The sequence below is a fragment of the Brachionichthys hirsutus genome, chromosome 16 (assembly GCF_040956055.1).
Source record: "Brachionichthys hirsutus isolate HB-005 chromosome 16, CSIRO-AGI_Bhir_v1, whole genome shotgun sequence".
Classification (NCBI taxonomy): Eukaryota; Metazoa; Chordata; class Actinopteri; order Lophiiformes; family Brachionichthyidae; genus Brachionichthys; species Brachionichthys hirsutus.
In genome coordinates, this window is record NC_090912.1 from 12,571,753 (window position 1) to 12,589,355 (window position 17,603).

General features: G+C 46.4%; 1 long non-coding RNA gene across 1 annotated transcript in view; it reads left to right on the forward strand.

Annotated features, from left to right (window-relative positions):
• The first annotated feature begins 281 nt into the window (after positions 1–281).
• Positions 282–17,603, forward strand: part of LOC137905247 (uncharacterized) — a 28,721-nt gene continuing 11,399 nt past the window's right edge. Inside the window, exon 1 of the long non-coding RNA XR_011105850.1 lies at positions 282–407. This is a non-coding gene — a long non-coding RNA (uncharacterized lncRNA). The remainder of the gene's footprint in view (positions 408–17,603) is intronic.

Genomic DNA, 17,603 nt, shown 5'->3' on the forward strand with positions numbered 1-17,603 from the left:
TGAGTGAATGTCGGTGGGGGTCAGGAGGACTCGCCCCCGTCACCTTACCAAGTATGGAGTGAATGAATAATGCACAAACCATGTGCATTACCCAGAAATGCGCTATATAAAATCAATGCATTATTATTATTGTCCCCTCCTCACTTGATCCCGCCCCTTACTACTACGTACACGCATGTTCTACGCTCACATGTTTATCTCCCCAGCTCCTCCCACATGCCCGCCCCGTCCACTAACTGATTCTCAGCTCTCCTCTGTCTGTCGCTCTCTCTCTGGGATCTGTAGGCATTTGGAGGACAGGAACAGGACAGGACCACAGACATGTCCGACTCAGAGACCGCCGCTGCTCCCGCCGACGTCCCCGTCCCCACCGCTTGCGTTAGCATCAAGGCTGACCTGGACAAATGGTAGGCGACTCGTGTTTCATCTACCTTCAATGAACGACATTCCATCATCAAGACAACAGACTGAGACTTAGTGTCATGCAGTTGTTGGTCGAGCTCTTCGGGTTCCATAGGTTCTCCTTTGCCTCCAAACCGTCTCATTTGTTGTGTGGTTGAGAACAAACCTGACCATTACAAGCTCTGGTGATGTGCTGACTGCGGACACGGAGACATGTCCAGTTGCATGAGCTTGACTAACGAGAGGCATCACAAAGTGCGCCACACTAAATTGGAGCTTCGGAGGAGGAGGCGATGAAAACCTCTTGCATGTGAAACTTTAACGGAATTTCACCTCATGCTGTGTGCAGGGGAAACGGCTATGAGAACAGGAGCTACCGCTGGAGGGCTGAGCGATCTGGAGATGATGATATGTGGCAGCGGGGGGGTGGGGTTGATGCTCATCCATACGCATGGATGAAAACTGGGAATCCACTTGCGTCACTGACCTCCCTCTCCCCAGAATGCCTTGCGGTATCCCGTTCTTTGTCCCCGTTATTTGCTGTCTCACCCCTCAGCAACAGCAGCTATATTTTGGGGTTTAGTTGCATTTATTTGCAAGAATCACGGCTCTCTGATTGTGTGCATTTTTAGAGAGAAGTAGAATGGTGTAACATTTAGGTGCCTGTTATCATCATCATCTGCCACATCTGGAACAATCCATTTTGACAGATAGGGGTTGACAGTTGGAAGAGCGGAGCTTCAACCTCTACTGAATTATAATTTAGCCTTTCTGTCTTTACCCTTGCCGAGGTGGAGGTGAGGGTATTGCAATTGGGTGCGTTTGTCTGTTTGTTTGTTTGTCTGTTTGTCTGTCTGTTTGCTTGTTTGTCCGAGGGCATAACTCAAAAACTAGTAACCCAATCGACTTGAAATTTTTACACAAGCAAGGTTCTGTCCGTAGCTCGGTCCTCCCCGAGAATGGCGTTGATCCGGATCTGGATCCAGATTCTAGAATTATTTTTACATCTGGAATTGTGCCTGTGCTGTAAACTGCCACTTTAAGAGGGAGGGACACGAATGGCATGATGGGAAAAAGAGTCCAGAAGGAGTCTTGTAGTACGTTCCGGAGCAGCAAGCTAGAGCAGGTTTGGCCCCTCTGATCCGGAAGCCCTGTTTACTGTCTCACAAGATCCAATAGTCTGTTGGAGGCGGGGTCTGCAGTCTCTGATTGTCGTTTTCTAGTTATGGTTTGTCAGACTGTTCTTCACAGTAAAAGCTCCCACATCGGTTCCAGCCTGTGGGCTCCTGATAAGGTGTCGGTGGATGTGTGAAGCCTTTAGATAAGACGGCAGGTTGAGGCGAGGCGGGGAGTGTTCGGAGTGAAACTGTGTGAAACTTCACCGCTTCAGGAAGTGCTCATAGCCTTGGTGGTTAGCTCTGCATGACGCTCATCCTATGCTAAACGTTTGTGAATACTGATCAATAAATGCAGACATTGTTGTGCTTATTCAGGACGGTCATGTGGAGAAGCATGTAGGTCTCCCCTGGAACTGTGTCCAAGGTCAGTGCTTTAAAATACTGCACAATCGTTTTATTAGTGTAGGCTACGACATGCAGAGCATGAATCCTCAACGCTAAGACGTCTAAAGTGGCACCAGAGTTAGAAATGGAGGTTAATCTGAAGGTCCCAGTGGCCCCCTCACACAGCAGAGTGGGATTCTTGACCCTGCTCACTGTGGATCTTTCTTGTGACCCTTACTCGTAGGTATTTCCCTGAGGAGTTGCTGCAGACCAAAGGCAGAGCTAAAGGGCAGGGATCAAACACTGTAGGCCACACCAGCAGGAAGTCGTGCAGCTCTGGGAACTCATCATTAGGTCTAATAGTGATTGCCGACACGTTAAGGTTTAACCTCATGGAAATGTCTACAATAATAATAATAATAATTAAAGCCGCAAGCGGCGTTGTAGGCCCTCGCCGGCCGACAGGCCGTTGAGCTGACCCGCCGACGCACGCCGCTTTTGTCCTGAGTGCTTCGCAAGTGTTTAGATTTGAGCTGCATGAGTAGCTCACAGTTTAGTCAAATCGCTATTTGGATTATATGGCCATCTGCAGTCAGGAGTTTTTAAGTTTCAATCCAATATGGCCGCCTTCCTGTGTGTCTGGGGGCGTGGCCATAATACTTTTTTTTTTGCCCTGACATGACGCACGTCTGTACCGAATTTCGTGGCTGTCCGACAAAGTTGGCGTCGGACCCCTCCCCATAGGAGGGGTTGCCATCGCCACGGCAACAGCGTAAAAACAACAACATGGTTACATTTGTGTTTTTTGATCGGGACCACATGAGGGACTTTTCTGGTAAGTTTCAATCATTTCTGGCAAAGTATTTTTTTAATTCCCATTCAATTTTTGTTATCGTTCTCTAGGGGGCGCTGTAAGGCTGATTGTCAAAGTTTCCCTTTTAAAGCGTCCAGATAGGAAGGGTCAATAAGTGTTTAAAATTTGGTTTGGATTGGAGTGTGTGTGTGTGCAAACGCTGACTCAGCAGTTTTTAAAATTCAATCCAATATGGCCGCCTTCCTGTGTGTCTGGGGGCGTGGCCATAATACTTTTTTTTTTTTGCCCTGACTTGACGCATGTGTTTACCGAATTTCGTCGCTGTCCGACAAAGTTGGCATCGGACCCCCCATAGGCACAATGCATTGTGATTTTTGTAGGTGGCGCTAGCGCGCCACTTTTTCATGCCCAATTTTAAAACACATAAAATAATTAATTTTTCGCCGGTTCTGAGCTTGGTTCAAAGTTTGGTGAGTTTTCGAGCATGTTCAGGGGGTCAAATTGCCGTTTAAACAGCAGAACAAAGAAGAAGAATAAAGAATTAAAGCCGCAAGCGGCGTTGTAGGCCCTCGCCGGCCGACAGGCCGTTGAGCTGACCCGCCGACGCGCGCCGCTTTTGTCCTGAGTGCTTCGCAAGTGTTTAGATTTGAGCTGCATGAGTAGCTCACAGTTTAGTCAAATCGTTATTTGGATTATATGGCCATCTGCCGTCAGGAGTTTCAATCCAATATGGCCGCCTTCCTGTGTGTCTGGGGGCGTGGCCACAATACATTTTTTTTTTGCCCTGACATGACGCATGTCTGTACCGAATTTCGTGGCTGTCCTACAAAGTTGGCGTCGGACCCCTCCCCATAGGAGGGGTTGCCATCGCCATGGCAACAGCGTAAAAACAACATGGTTACGATTGTGTTTTTTGATCGGGACCACATGAGGGACTTTTCTGGTAAGTTTCAATCATTTCTGGCAAAGTATTTTTTGAATTCCCATTCAATTTTTGTTATCGTTCTCTAGGGGGCGCTGTAAGGCTGATTGTCAAAGTTTCCCTTTTAAAGTGTCCAGGTAGGAAGGGTCAATAAGTGTTTAAAATTTGGTTTGGATTGGAGTGTGTGTGTGTGCAAACGCTGACTCTGCAGTTTTTAAAATTATATCCAATATGGCCGCCTTCCTGTGTGTTTGGGGGCGTGGCCATAATTTTTTTTTTTTTTTGCCCTGACTTGACGCATGTGTGTACCGAATTTCGTGGCTGTCCGACAAAGTTGGCGTCGGATCCCTCCCCATAGGAGGGGTTGCCATCGCCACGGCAACACCGTAAAAACAACAACGTGGTTACGATTGTGTTTTTTGATCGGGACCACATGAGGGACTTTTCTGGTAAGTTTCAATCATTTCTGGCAAAGTATTTTTTTAATTCCCATTCAATTTTTGTTATTGTTCTCTAGGGGGCGCTGTAAGGCTGATTGTCAAAGTTTCACTTTTAAAATGTCCAGGTAGGAAGGGTCAATAAGTGTTTAAAATCTGGTTTGGATTGGATTGTGTGTGTGTGCAAACGCTGACTCTGCAGTTTTTAAAATTATATCCAATATGGCCGCCTTCCTGTGTGTCTGGGGGCATGGCCATAATACTTTTTTTTTTTTGCCTTGACTTGACGCATGTGTGTACCGAATTTCGTGGCTGTCCGACAAAGTTGGCGTCGGACCCCCCATAGGCACAATGCATTGTGATTTTTGTAGGTGGCGCTAGCGCGCCACTTTTTCATGCCCAATTTTAAAACACATAAAATAATTAATTTTTCGCCGGTTCTGAGCTTGGTTCAAAGTTTGGTGAGTTTTCGAGCATGTTCAGGGGGTCAAATTGCCGTTTAAACAGCAGAACAAAGAAGAATAAAGAAGAATTAAAGCCGCAAGCGGCGTTGTAGGCCCTCGCCGGCCGACAGGCCGTTGAGCTGACCCGCCGACGCACGCCGCTTTTGTCCTGAGTGCTTCGCAAGTGTTTAGATTTGAGCTGCATGAGTAGCTCACAGTTTAGTCAAATCGTTATTTGGATTATATGGCCATCTGCCGTCAGGAGTTTCAATCCAATATGGCCGCCTTCCTGTGTGTCTGGGGGCGTGGCCACAATACATTTTTTTTTCCCCCTGACATGACGCATGTCTGTACCGAATTTCGTGGCTGTCCGACAAAGTTGGCGTCGGACCTCTCCCCATAGGAGGGGTTGCCATCGCCATGGCAACAGCGTAAAAACAACATGGTTACGATTGTGTTTTTTGATCGGGACCACATGGGGGACTTTTCTGGTAAGTTTCAATCATTTCTGGCAAAGTATTTTTTTAATTCCCATTCAATTTTTGTTATCGTTCTCTAGGGGGCGCTGTAAGGCTGATTGTCAAAGTTTCCCTTTTAAAGTGCCCAGGTAGGAAGGGTCAATTAGTGTTTAAAATCTGGTTTGGATTGGAGTGTGTGTGTGTGCAAACGCTGACTCTGCAGTTTTTAAAATTATATCCAATATGGCCGCCTTCCTGTGTGTTTGGGGGCGTGGCCATAATACTTTTTTTTTTTTGCCCTGACTTGACGCATGTGTGTACCGAATTTCGTGGCTGTCCGACAAAGTTGGCGTCGGACCCCCCATAGGCACAATGCATTGTGATTTTTGTAGGTGGCGCTAGCGCGCCACTTTTTCATGCCCAATTTTAAAACACATAAAATAATTAATTTTTCGCCGGTTCTGAGCTTGCTTCAAAGTTTGGTGAGTTTTCGAGCATGTTCAGGGGGTCAAATTGCCGTTTAAACAGCAGAACAAAGAAAAAGAAAAAGAAAAAGAATAAAGAATTTTTGCAAAAACAATATAACTTTTTTTCTGAGTGTGCGATTTCTACACAAAATACGTTTTTGGAATGGTCTCGACGAGGGCTACGCGCCTGTGGGGGCACACAAACACGAGTTGACGAGCTTCGCTCGTCAACTCGTGTTTGTGTGTGTCTGTGTGTGTCTGTGTGTCTGTGTTGTTTAGTGTCGGGGTGTGTGTGTGTGTGCTGTTGAGTGTCGTGGGTGTGGGCGTGGGTGTGTTGGTCGCCCGATGGTTGACTCGCTGCGCTCGTCAACCATCGGAAGACAGTTACAAACACAGTTGACTCGCTGCGCTCGTCAACTGTGTTTGTCGATGTCTGTGTGTGTGCGTGTGTGTTGTTGAGTGTCGGTGTGTGTGTGTGTGTGCTGTTGAGTGTCGGTGTGTGTGTGCGTGAGTGAGTTGGATGCCGAGGGTTGACGAGCTGCGCTCGTCAACTTTGTCGAGGGTTGACGATCTGCGCTCGTCAACTTTGTCGAGAGTTGACGAGCTGCGCTCGTCAACTTGTCGTCTTCTGCGTTGCAAAAGCAATAGCCCCTTACGCCTAGTATAGGCGCTCGGGCCTAATTAAAGCCGCAAGCGGCGTTGTAGGCCCTCGCCGGCCGACATGCCGTTGAGCTGACCCGCCGACGCACGGCGCTTTTGTCCTGAGTGCTTCGCAAGTGTTTAGATTTGAGCTGCATGAGTAGCTCACAGTTTAGTCAAATCGTTATTTGGATTATATGGCCATCTGCCGTCAGGAGTTTCAATCCAATATGGCCGCCTTCCTGTGTGTCTGGGGGCGTGGCCACAATACATTTTTTTTTTGCCCTGACATGACGCATGTCTGTACCGAATTTCGTGGCTGTCCGACAAAGTTGGCGTCGGACCCCTCCCCATAGGAGGGGTTGCCATCGCCATGGCAACAGCGTAAAAACAACATGGTTACGATTGTGTTTTTTGATCGGGACCACATGAGGGACTTTTCTGGTAAGTTTCAATCATTTCTGGCAAAGTATTTTTTAAATTCCCATTCAATTTTTGTTATCGTTCTCTAGGGGGCGCTGTAAGGCTGATTGTCAAAGTTTCCCTTTTAAAGTGTCCAGGTAGGAAGGGTCAATAAGTGTTTAAAATTTGGTTTGGATTGGAGTGTGTGTGTGTGCAAACGCTGACTCTGCAGTTTTTAAAATTATATCCAATATGGCCGCCTTCCTGTGTGTTTGGGGGCGTGGCCATAATTTTATTTTTTTTTTGCCCTGACTTGACGCATGTGTGTACCGAATTTCGTGGCTGTCCGACAAAGTTGGCGTCGGACCCCCCATAGGCACAATGCATTGTGATTTTTGTAGGTGGCGCTAGCGCGCCACTTTTTCATGCCCAATTTTAAAACACATAAAATAATTAATTTTTCGCCGGTTCTGAGCTTGGTTCAAAGTTTGGTGAGTTTTCGAGCATGTTCAGGGGGTCAAATTGCCGTTTAAACAGCAGAACAAAGAAGAAAAAGAAAAATAAAGAAGAATTAAAGCCGCAAGCGGCGTTGTAGGCCCTCGCCGGCCGACAGGCCGTTGAGCTGACCCGCCGACGCACGCCGCTTTTGTCCTGAGTGCTTCGCAAGTGTTTAGATTTGAGCTGCATGAGTAGCTCACAGTTTAGTCAAATCGTTATTTGGATTATATGGCCATCTGCCGTCAGGAGTTTCAATCCAATATGGCCGCCTTCCTGTGTGTCTGGGGGCGTGGCCACAATACATTTTTTTTTTGCCCTGACATGACGCATGTCTGTACCGAATTTCGTGGCTGTCCGACAAAGTTGGCGTCGGACCCCTCCCCATAGGAGGGGTTGCCATCGCCATGGCAACAGCGTAAAAACAACATGGTTACGATTGTGTTTTTTGATCGGGACCACATGAGGGACTTTTCTGGTAAGTTTCAATCATTTCTGGCAAAGTATTTTTTGAATTCCCATTCAATTTTTGTTATCGTTCTCTAGGGGGCGCTGTAAGGCTGATTGTCAAAGTTTCCCTTTTAAAGTGTCCAGGTAGGAAGGGTCAATAAGTGTTTAAAATTTGGTTTGGATTGGAGTGTGTGTGTGTGCAAACGCTGACTCTGCAGTTTTTAAAATTATATCCAATATGGCCGCCTTCCTGTGTGTTTGGGGGCGTGGCCATAATTTTTTTTTTTTTTTGCCCTGACTTGACGCATGTGTGTACCGAATTTCGTGGCTGTCCGACAAAGTTGGCGTCGGATCCCTCCCCATAGGAGGGGTTGCCATCGCCACGGCAACACCGTAAAAACAACAACGTGGTTACGATTGTGTTTTTTGATCGGGACCACATGAGGGACTTTTCTGGTAAGTTTCAATCATTTCTGGCAAAGTATTTTTTTAATTCCCATTCAATTTTTGTTATTGTTCTCTAGGGGGCGCTGTAAGGCTGATTGTCAAAGTTTCACTTTTAAAATGTCCAGGTAGGAAGGGTCAATAAGTGTTTAAAATCTGGTTTGGATTGGATTGTGTGTGTGTGCAAACGCTGACTCTGCAGTTTTTAAAATTATATCCAATATGGCCGCCTTCCTGTGTGTCTGGGGGCATGGCCATAATACTTTTTTTTTTTTGCCTTGACTTGACGCATGTGTGTACCGAATTTCGTGGCTGTCCGACAAAGTTGGCGTCGGACCCCCCATAGGCACAATGCATTGTGATTTTTGTAGGTGGCGCTAGCGCGCCACTTTTTCATGCCCAATTTTAAAACACATAAAATAATTAATTTTTCGCCGGTTCTGAGCTTGGTTCAAAGTTTGGTGAGTTTTCGAGCATGTTCAGGGGGTCAAATTGCCGTTTAAACAGCAGAACAAAGAAGAATAAAGAAGAATTAAAGCCGCAAGCGGCGTTGTAGGCCCTCGCCGGCCGACAGGCCGTTGAGCTGACCCGCCGACGCACGCCGCTTTTGTCCTGAGTGCTTCGCAAGTGTTTAGATTTGAGCTGCATGAGTAGCTCACAGTTTAGTCAAATCGTTATTTGGATTATATGGCCATCTGCCGTCAGGAGTTTCAATCCAATATGGCCGCCTTCCTGTGTGTCTGGGGGCGTGGCCACAATACATTTTTTTTTCCCCCTGACATGACGCATGTCTGTACCGAATTTCGTGGCTGTCCGACAAAGTTGGCGTCGGACCTCTCCCCATAGGAGGGGTTGCCATCGCCATGGCAACAGCGTAAAAACAACATGGTTACGATTGTGTTTTTTGATCGGGACCACATGGGGGACTTTTCTGGTAAGTTTCAATCATTTCTGGCAAAGTATTTTTTTAATTCCCATTCAATTTTTGTTATCGTTCTCTAGGGGGCGCTGTAAGGCTGATTGTCAAAGTTTCCCTTTTAAAGTGCCCAGGTAGGAAGGGTCAATTAGTGTTTAAAATCTGGTTTGGATTGGAGTGTGTGTGTGTGCAAACGCTGACTCTGCAGTTTTTAAAATTATATCCAATATGGCCGCCTTCCTGTGTGTTTGGGGGCGTGGCCATAATACTTTTTTTTTTTTGCCCTGACTTGACGCATGTGTGTACCGAATTTCGTGGCTGTCCGACAAAGTTGGCGTCGGACCCCCCATAGGCACAATGCATTGTGATTTTTGTAGGTGGCGCTAGCGCGCCACTTTTTCATGCCCAATTTTAAAACACATAAAATAATTAATTTTTCGCCGGTTCTGAGCTTGCTTCAAAGTTTGGTGAGTTTTCGAGCATGTTCAGGGGGTCAAATTGCCGTTTAAACAGCAGAACAAAGAAAAAGAAAAAGAAAAAGAATAAAGAATTTTTGCAAAAACAATATAACTTTTTTTCTGAGTGTGCGATTTCTACACAAAATACGTTTTTGGAATGGTCTCGACGAGGGCTACGCGCCTGTGGGGGCACACAAACACGAGTTGACGAGCTTCGCTCGTCAACTCGTGTTTGTGTGTGTCTGTGTGTGTCTGTGTGTCTGTGTTGTTTAGTGTCGGGGTGTGTGTGTGTGTGCTGTTGAGTGTCGTGGGTGTGGGCGTGGGTGTGTTGGTCGCCCGATGGTTGACTCGCTGCGCTCGTCAACCATCGGAAGACAGTTACAAACACAGTTGACTCGCTGCGCTCGTCAACTGTGTTTGTCGATGTCTGTGTGTGTGCGTGTGTGTTGTTGAGTGTCGGTGTGTGTGTGTGTGTGCTGTTGAGTGTCGGTGTGTGTGTGCGTGAGTGAGTTGGATGCCGAGGGTTGACGAGCTGCGCTCGTCAACTTTGTCGAGGGTTGACGATCTGCGCTCGTCAACTTTGTCGAGAGTTGACGAGCTGCGCTCGTCAACTTGTCGTCTTCTGCGTTGCAAAAGCAATAGCCCCTTACGCCTAGTATAGGCGCTCGGGCCTAATTAAAGCCGCAAGCGGCGTTGTAGGCCCTCGCCGGCCGACATGCCGTTGAGCTGACCCGCCGACGCACGGCGCTTTTGTCCTGAGTGCTTCGCAAGTGTTTAGATTTGAGCTGCATGAGTAGCTCACAGTTTAGTCAAATCGTTATTTGGATTATATGGCCATCTGCCGTCAGGAGTTTCAATCCAATATGGCCGCCTTCCTGTGTGTCTGGGGGCGTGGCCACAATACATTTTTTTTTTGCCCTGACATGACGCATGTCTGTACCGAATTTCGTGGCTGTCCGACAAAGTTGGCGTCGGACCCCTCCCCATAGGAGGGGTTGCCATCGCCATGGCAACAGCGTAAAAACAACATGGTTACGATTGTGTTTTTTGATCGGGACCACATGAGGGACTTTTCTGGTAAGTTTCAATCATTTCTGGCAAAGTATTTTTTAAATTCCCATTCAATTTTTGTTATCGTTCTCTAGGGGGCGCTGTAAGGCTGATTGTCAAAGTTTCCCTTTTAAAGTGTCCAGGTAGGAAGGGTCAATAAGTGTTTAAAATTTGGTTTGGATTGGAGTGTGTGTGTGTGCAAACGCTGACTCTGCAGTTTTTAAAATTATATCCAATATGGCCGCCTTCCTGTGTGTTTGGGGGCGTGGCCATAATTTTATTTTTTTTTTGCCCTGACTTGACGCATGTGTGTACCGAATTTCGTGGCTGTCCGACAAAGTTGGCGTCGGACCCCCCATAGGCACAATGCATTGTGATTTTTGTAGGTGGCGCTAGCGCGCCACTTTTTCATGCCCAATTTTAAAACACATAAAATAATTAATTTTTCGCCGGTTCTGAGCTTGGTTCAAAGTTTGGTGAGTTTTCGAGCATGTTCAGGGGGTCAAATTGCCGTTTAAACAGCAGAACAAAGAAGAAAAAGAAAAATAAAGAAGAATTAAAGCCGCAAGCGGCGTTGTAGGCCCTCGCCGGCCGACAGGCCGTTGAGCTGACCCGCCGACGCACGCCGCTTTTGTCCTGAGTGCTTCGCAAGTGTTTAGATTTGAGCTGCATGAGTAGCTCACAGTTTAGTCAAATCGTTATTTGGATTATATGGCCATCTGCCGTCAGGAGTTTCAATCCAATATGGCCGCCTTCCTGTGTGTCTGGGGGCGTGGCCACAATACATTTTTTTTTTGCCCTGACATGACGCATGTCTGTACCGAATTTCGTGGCTGTCCGACAAAGTTGGCGTCGGACCCCTCCCCATAGGAGGGGTTGCCATCGCCATGGCAACAGCGTAAAAACAACATGGTTACGATTGTGTTTTTTGATCGGGACCACATGAGGGACTTTTCTGGTAAGTTTCAATCATTTCTGGCAAAGTATTTTTTTAATTCCCATTCAATTTTTGTTATCGTTCTCTAGGGGGCGCTGTAAGGCTGATTGTCAAAGTTTCCTTTTTAAAGTGTCCAGATAGGAAGGGTCAATAAGTGTTTAAAATTTGGTTTGGATTGGAGTGTGTGTGTGTGCAAACGCTGACTCTGCAGTTTTTAAAATTATATCCAATATGGCCGCCTTCCTGTGTGTTTGGGGGCGTGGCCATAATTTTTTTTTTTTTTTGCCCTGACTTGACGCATGTGTGTACCGAATTTCGTGGCTGTCCGACAAAGTTGGCGTCGGACCCCCCATAGGCACAATGCATTGTGATTTTTGTAGGTGGCGCTAGCGCGCCACTTTTTCATGCCCAATTTTAAAACACATAAAATAATTAATTTTTCGCCGGTTCTGAGCTTGGTTCAAAGTTTGGTGAGTTTTCGAGCATGTTCAGGGGGTCAAATTGCCGTTTAAACAGCAGAACAAAGAAGAAAAAGAAAAAGAAAAAGAATTAAAGCCGCAAGCGGCGTTGTAGGCCCTCGCCGGCCGACAGGCCGTTGAGCTGACCCGCCGACGCACGCCGCTTTAGTCCTGAGTGCTTCGCAAGTGTTTAGATTTGAGCTGCATGAGTAGCTCACAGTTTAGTCAAATCGTTATTTGGATTATATGGCCATCTGCCATCAGGAGATTCAATCCAATATGGCCGCCTTCCTGTGTGTCTGGGGGCGTGGCCACAATACATTTTTTTTTTGCCCTGACATGACGCATGTCTGTACCGAATTTCGTGGCTGTCCGACAGAGTTGGCGTAGGACCCCTCCCCATAGGAGGGGTTGCCATCGCCACGGCAACACCGTAAAAACAACATGGTTACGATTGTGGTTTTTGATCGGGACCACATGAGGGACTTTTCTAGTAAGTTTCAATCATTTCTGGCAAAGTATTTTTTTAATTCCCATTCAATTTTTGTTATTGTTCTCTAGGGGGCGCTGTAAGGCTGATTGTCAAAGTTTCACTTTTAAAATGTCCAGGTAGGAAGGGTCAATAAGTGTTTAAAATCTGGTTTGGATTGGATTGTGTGTGTGTGCAAACGCTGACTCAGCAGTTTTTAAAATTATATCCAATATGGCCGCCTTCCTGTGTGTCTGGGGGCGTGGCCATAATACTTTTTTTTTTTTGCCTTGACTTGACGCATGTGTGTACCGAATTTCGTGGCTGTCCGACAAAGTTGGCGTCGGACCCCCCATAGGCACAATGCATTGTGATTTTTGTAGGTGGCGCTAGCGCGCCACTTTTTCATGCACAAATTTAAAACACATAAAATAATTAATTTTTCGCCGGTTCTGAGCTTGGTTCAAAGTTTGGTGAGTTTTCGAGCATGTTCAGGGGGTCAAATTGCCGTTTAAACAGCAGAACAAAGAAGAAAAAGAAAAAGAAAAAGAAAAATAAAGAAGAATAAAGAATTTTTGCAAAAACAATATAACTTTTTTTCTGAGTATGCGATTTCTACACAAAATACATTTTCGGAATGGTCTCGACGAGGGCTACGCGTCTGTGGGGGCACACAAACACGAGTTGACGAGCTTCGCTCGTCAACTCGTGTTTGTGTGTGTCTGTGTGTGTCTGTGTGTCTGTGTTGTTTAGTGTCGGGGTGTGTGTGTGTGTGCTGTTGAGTGTCGTGGGTGTGGGCGTGGGTGTGTTGGTCGCCCGATGGTTGACTCGCTGCGCTCGTCAACCATCGGAAGACAGTTACAAACACGAGTTGACTCGCTGCGCTCGTCAACTCGTGTTTGTGGATCTCTGTGTGTGTGCATTTGTGTTGTTTAGTGTCGGGGTGTGTGTGTGTCCTGTTGAGTGTCGTGTGTGTGGGCGTGAGTGTGTTGGATGCTGAGGGTTGACGAGCTGCGCTCGTCAACTTTGCCGAGGGTTGACGAGCTGCGCTCGTCAACTTTGTCGAGGGTTGACTCGCTACGCTCGTCAACTTGTCTTCTGCGTTGCAAAAGCAATAGCCCCTTACGCCTAGAATAGGCGCTCGGGCCTAATAAAGAATTTTTGCAAAAACAATATAACTTTTTTTCTGAGTGTGTGATTTCTACACAAAATACATTTTCGGAATGGTCTCGACGAGGGCTACGCGTCTGTGGGGGCACACAAACACGAGTTGACGAGCTTCGCTCGTCAACTCGTGTTTGTGTGTGTGTCCGTGCGTCTGTGTGTCTGTGTTGTTTAATGTCGGGGTGTGTGTGTGTGTGCTGTTGAGTGTCGTGGGTGTGGGCGTGGGTGTGTTGGTCGCCCGATGGTTGACTCGCTGCGCTCGTCAACCATCGGAAGACAGTTACAAACACGAGTTGACTCGCTGCGCTCGTCAACTCGTGTTTGTGGATCTCTGTGTGTGTGCATTTGTGTTGTTTAGTGTCGGTGTGTGTGTGTGTGCTGTTGAGTGTCGGTGTGTGTGTGCGTGAGTGTGTTGGATGCCGAGGGTTGACGAGCTGCGCTCGTCAACTTTGTCGAGGGTTGACGAGCTGCGCTCGTCAACTTTGTCGAGAGTTGACGAGCTGCGCTCGTCAACTTGTCGTCTTCTGCGTTGCAAAAGCAATAGCCCCTTACGCCTAGAATAGGCGCTCGGGCCTAATAAAGAATTTTTGCAAAAACAATATAACTTTTTTTCTGAGTATGCGATTTTTACACAAAATACATTTTCGGAATGGTCTCGACGAGGGCTACACGTCTGTGGGGGCACACAAACACGAGTTGACGAGCTTCGCTCGTCAACTCGTGTTTGTGTGTGTGTGTCTGTGTCTGTGTGTCTGTGTTGTTTAGTGTCGGGGTGTGTGTGTGTGTGCTGTTGAGTGTCGTGGGTGTGGGCGTGGGTGTGTTGGTCGCCCGATGGTTGACTCGCTGCGCTCGTCAACCATCGGAAGACAGTTACAAACACGAGTTGACTCGCTGCGCTCGTCAACTCGTGTTTGTGGATCTCTGTGTGTGTGCATTTGTGTTGTTTAGTGTCGGTGTGTGTGTGTGTGCTGTTGAGTGTCGGTGTGTGTGTGCGTGAGTGTGTTGGTCGTCCTCAACAGCATGGCAAAGTTGGATGCCGAGGGTTGACGAGCTGCGCTCGTCAACTTTGTCGAGGGTTGACTCGCTACGCTCGTCAACTTGTCTTCTGCGTTGCAAAAGCAATAGCCCCTTACGCCTAGTATAGGCGCTCGGGCCTAATAAAGAATTTTTGCAAAAACAATATAACTTTTTTTCTGAGTATGCGATTTCTACACAAAATACATTTTCGGAATGGTCTCGACGAGGGCTACGCGTCTGTGGGGGCACACAAACACGAGTTGACGAGCTTCGCTCGTCAACTCGTGTTTGTGTGTGTGTCTGTGTGTTTGTCTGTCTGTGTTGTTTAGTGTCGGGGTGTGTGTGTGTGTGCTGTTGAGTGTCGTGGGTGTGGGCGTGGGTGTGTTGGTCGCCCGATGGTTGACTCGCTGCGCTCGTCAACCATCGGAAGACAGTTACAAACACGAGTTGACTCGCTGCGCTCGTCAACTCGTGTTTGTGGATCTCTGTGTGTGTGCATTTGTGTTGTTTAGTGTCGGGGTGTGTGTGTGTGCTGTTGAGTGTCGGTGTGTGTGTGCATGGGTGTGTTGGTCGTCCTCAACAGCATGGCAAAGTTGGATGCCGAGGGTTGACGAGCTGCGCTCGTCAACTTTGTCGAGGGTTGACTCGCTACGCTCGTCAACTTGTCTTCTGCGTTGCAAAAGCAATAGCCCCTTACGCCTAGAATAGGCGCTCGGGCCTAATAATAATAATAGGCTTTATTTATATAGCACTTTTTTAGAAATGAAATTCCCAAAGTGCTTTTACAGATAATAACAAATCAACATGAATCATACAAACAAAAAATACACAATAAACAAACATTAATCAATGTAAAACAGGTGTTTAAAAGCAACAGTGGCGGGGGCTTCCGGTGACATCATGGCGCGAGCAACAGGCTAGAAACAAGGCTCCGTCAGGAGAAGCTATAAAAAACGTGATAACCAAAGATATTTAATGCTTTCATATTTAAAAATAACTTTTAAATAAGATGTCTTCCCCACCGCGAACCAGAGCACAAGGAAAACCAGGAAACCCGAAAGCAAGAAGCGATAAATCTGTGAGTTTGGAGAATGTTAGCTTAGAAGCAACTAGCCACAAGGCCCAGCTAGCCCACGAGACGGAGATATCTATCTTGGAGGAAATAAGAAAACTTCGTGAAGAAAACAGTTGTGGACATAAGCAGACAACTCAAACCCTTGAGCGCTCGGAGAAAGCTGTGCCGGATATCAAGGGGCAACTTGGTGACCGTGAACAAAGGATTGGTGAAATAGAAGCGAGGACGAGTGAAGTGGAGGACGCGGAGGCTACGATACCTGCTACGAGAAAAACAACTTACAGCGGTATGTGACGATTTACAAAACAGGCTGAGGAGAAACAACCTACGCATTTTCCAAATACCAGAGGGAAGTGAAGAACGGGATGTGGTTGCGTTCGTGAAAGTTCTGCTCCCTAAAGTGCTGAAACTGCCCCCTAATTTGGACGTTAAACTCGAAAGAGCGCACCGCTCACTTCAGTCCAGACCGATGAACCCAGCAGCGCCCCCCGGATCAATCATTGAGGTTCCTCGACACAGCAGTTAAAGATGTTGTTCTACAACAAGCATGGCGTCAAGGACAGGTGCTGTTTCAAGATAAGAGGATATTCTTTGATCAAGATTATTCTCCTGAGCTACAAAAGAAGGGGGCTAAGATTCATGCAGTAATTAAACAACTGAAGCAGAAGGGCATACAGGCAAAGTGCCTATATCCAGCTCGCCTGAAGATCAAGATGGACTCAGGAGAAAAGACATTTTCCACGCTCACAGCTTTGAGAGAGATGGGCGTACAGGTGCAGTGTGGAGAGGAAGAACGCATGGAGGAGAGACTGGCTGAAGGATGGAAAATCAGCGGGAAGAGGAAGAAAGCCGACACGCTGGCTGCAGCGGATCTGAAAGTTATGATGGACTACGTGGAATAATCAGAGGTACATGACAAGTACAAACATTTCAGTTGATTTTTTTGTTGAACAGTTATGGACCATGAAAGCAATAACAGTTTAATCTGGAAAAATTGCGGCAAAGTGTCACGAAGAAATAAATAAATTAAATTAAACTGACGGGAAACTCTTGATCTCAGCACGGGTGATTCTCACTCGCTAAGACCTTTATTCCATGTTAGTGTAACGCTGGTCGTCCATCACAGAGAGCTCAGGTCACCACTCTCTGTCCCATTATCAGCGGGGGTCAGGCATGGAAGTAGCTAGCCTTCTGTGTAAGTGGAAAAAAGTGGAAGTTCTGTTTTATATTTGTAATGTTTTTGTTTTGTTGTATCTGAGACAAGCTGTACATTTCTTTATTTTTTATTTAAAACTTCCAGAGCTTAAATATTTTTATTTATTTTTTAGTTTAACAGACATTATTGAGGGGATAAGATGTTTACATAGGAAAAAATTGAAATACGATGACGACATTACTTAATTTAATTACATATAATATTAAGGGAATAAATAACCCAATTAAAAGAAAAAAGATAATAGGCCAGTTGAAGAACATGCAGTGTTCGATAGCACTACTTCAACAAACTCACCTAATAGACACTGAACATTTAAAATTAAAGAGAGACTGGGTGGATCAGGTTTACAGTAGCTCTTATGGGAAATGTAAAAAGAGAGGGGTTGCTATTCTGTTTAATAGATCTGTATACCGTATTTTTTGGATTATACGTCGCTCCGGATTGTAGGTCGCACCAGCCAAAAAATGCATAATTAAGAAGAAAAAAACATATATAGGTCGCACTGGAGGATAAGTCGCATTTTTGGGGAAAATTTATTTGATAAAATCCAACACCAAACAACATATAGCACAAAGAACATGCTAACACGTTTACCAAAATATCAGGTTTTACTCCGAATCACGAAATCCAAGGAAATCTTCATCCTCGGTGTCACTTTTGAACAACTCCCCCAACTCGGCAGGTAGACAAGACGCCGCTTCCTCTTCTACGTCGCTTACATCAGACTCGTCGTCAGTTGCAGTTCCAATTATTCCAGCCTTTCTGAATCCCGACAGGATGGTTGCGGTTGTCACTGAAGCCCATGCTTTGTCGATCCATTCAATGACTTCCAGGAAAGTTGCATGGCGCATTCTCCCGGTTGCCGTGAAGCTGTGCTCTCCATCCGTCATCCACTGCTCCCACAGGTTACGCAAAACTGACTTAAAGCTCCTATTCACGGAGATATCAAGTGGCTGGAGTATTTTGGT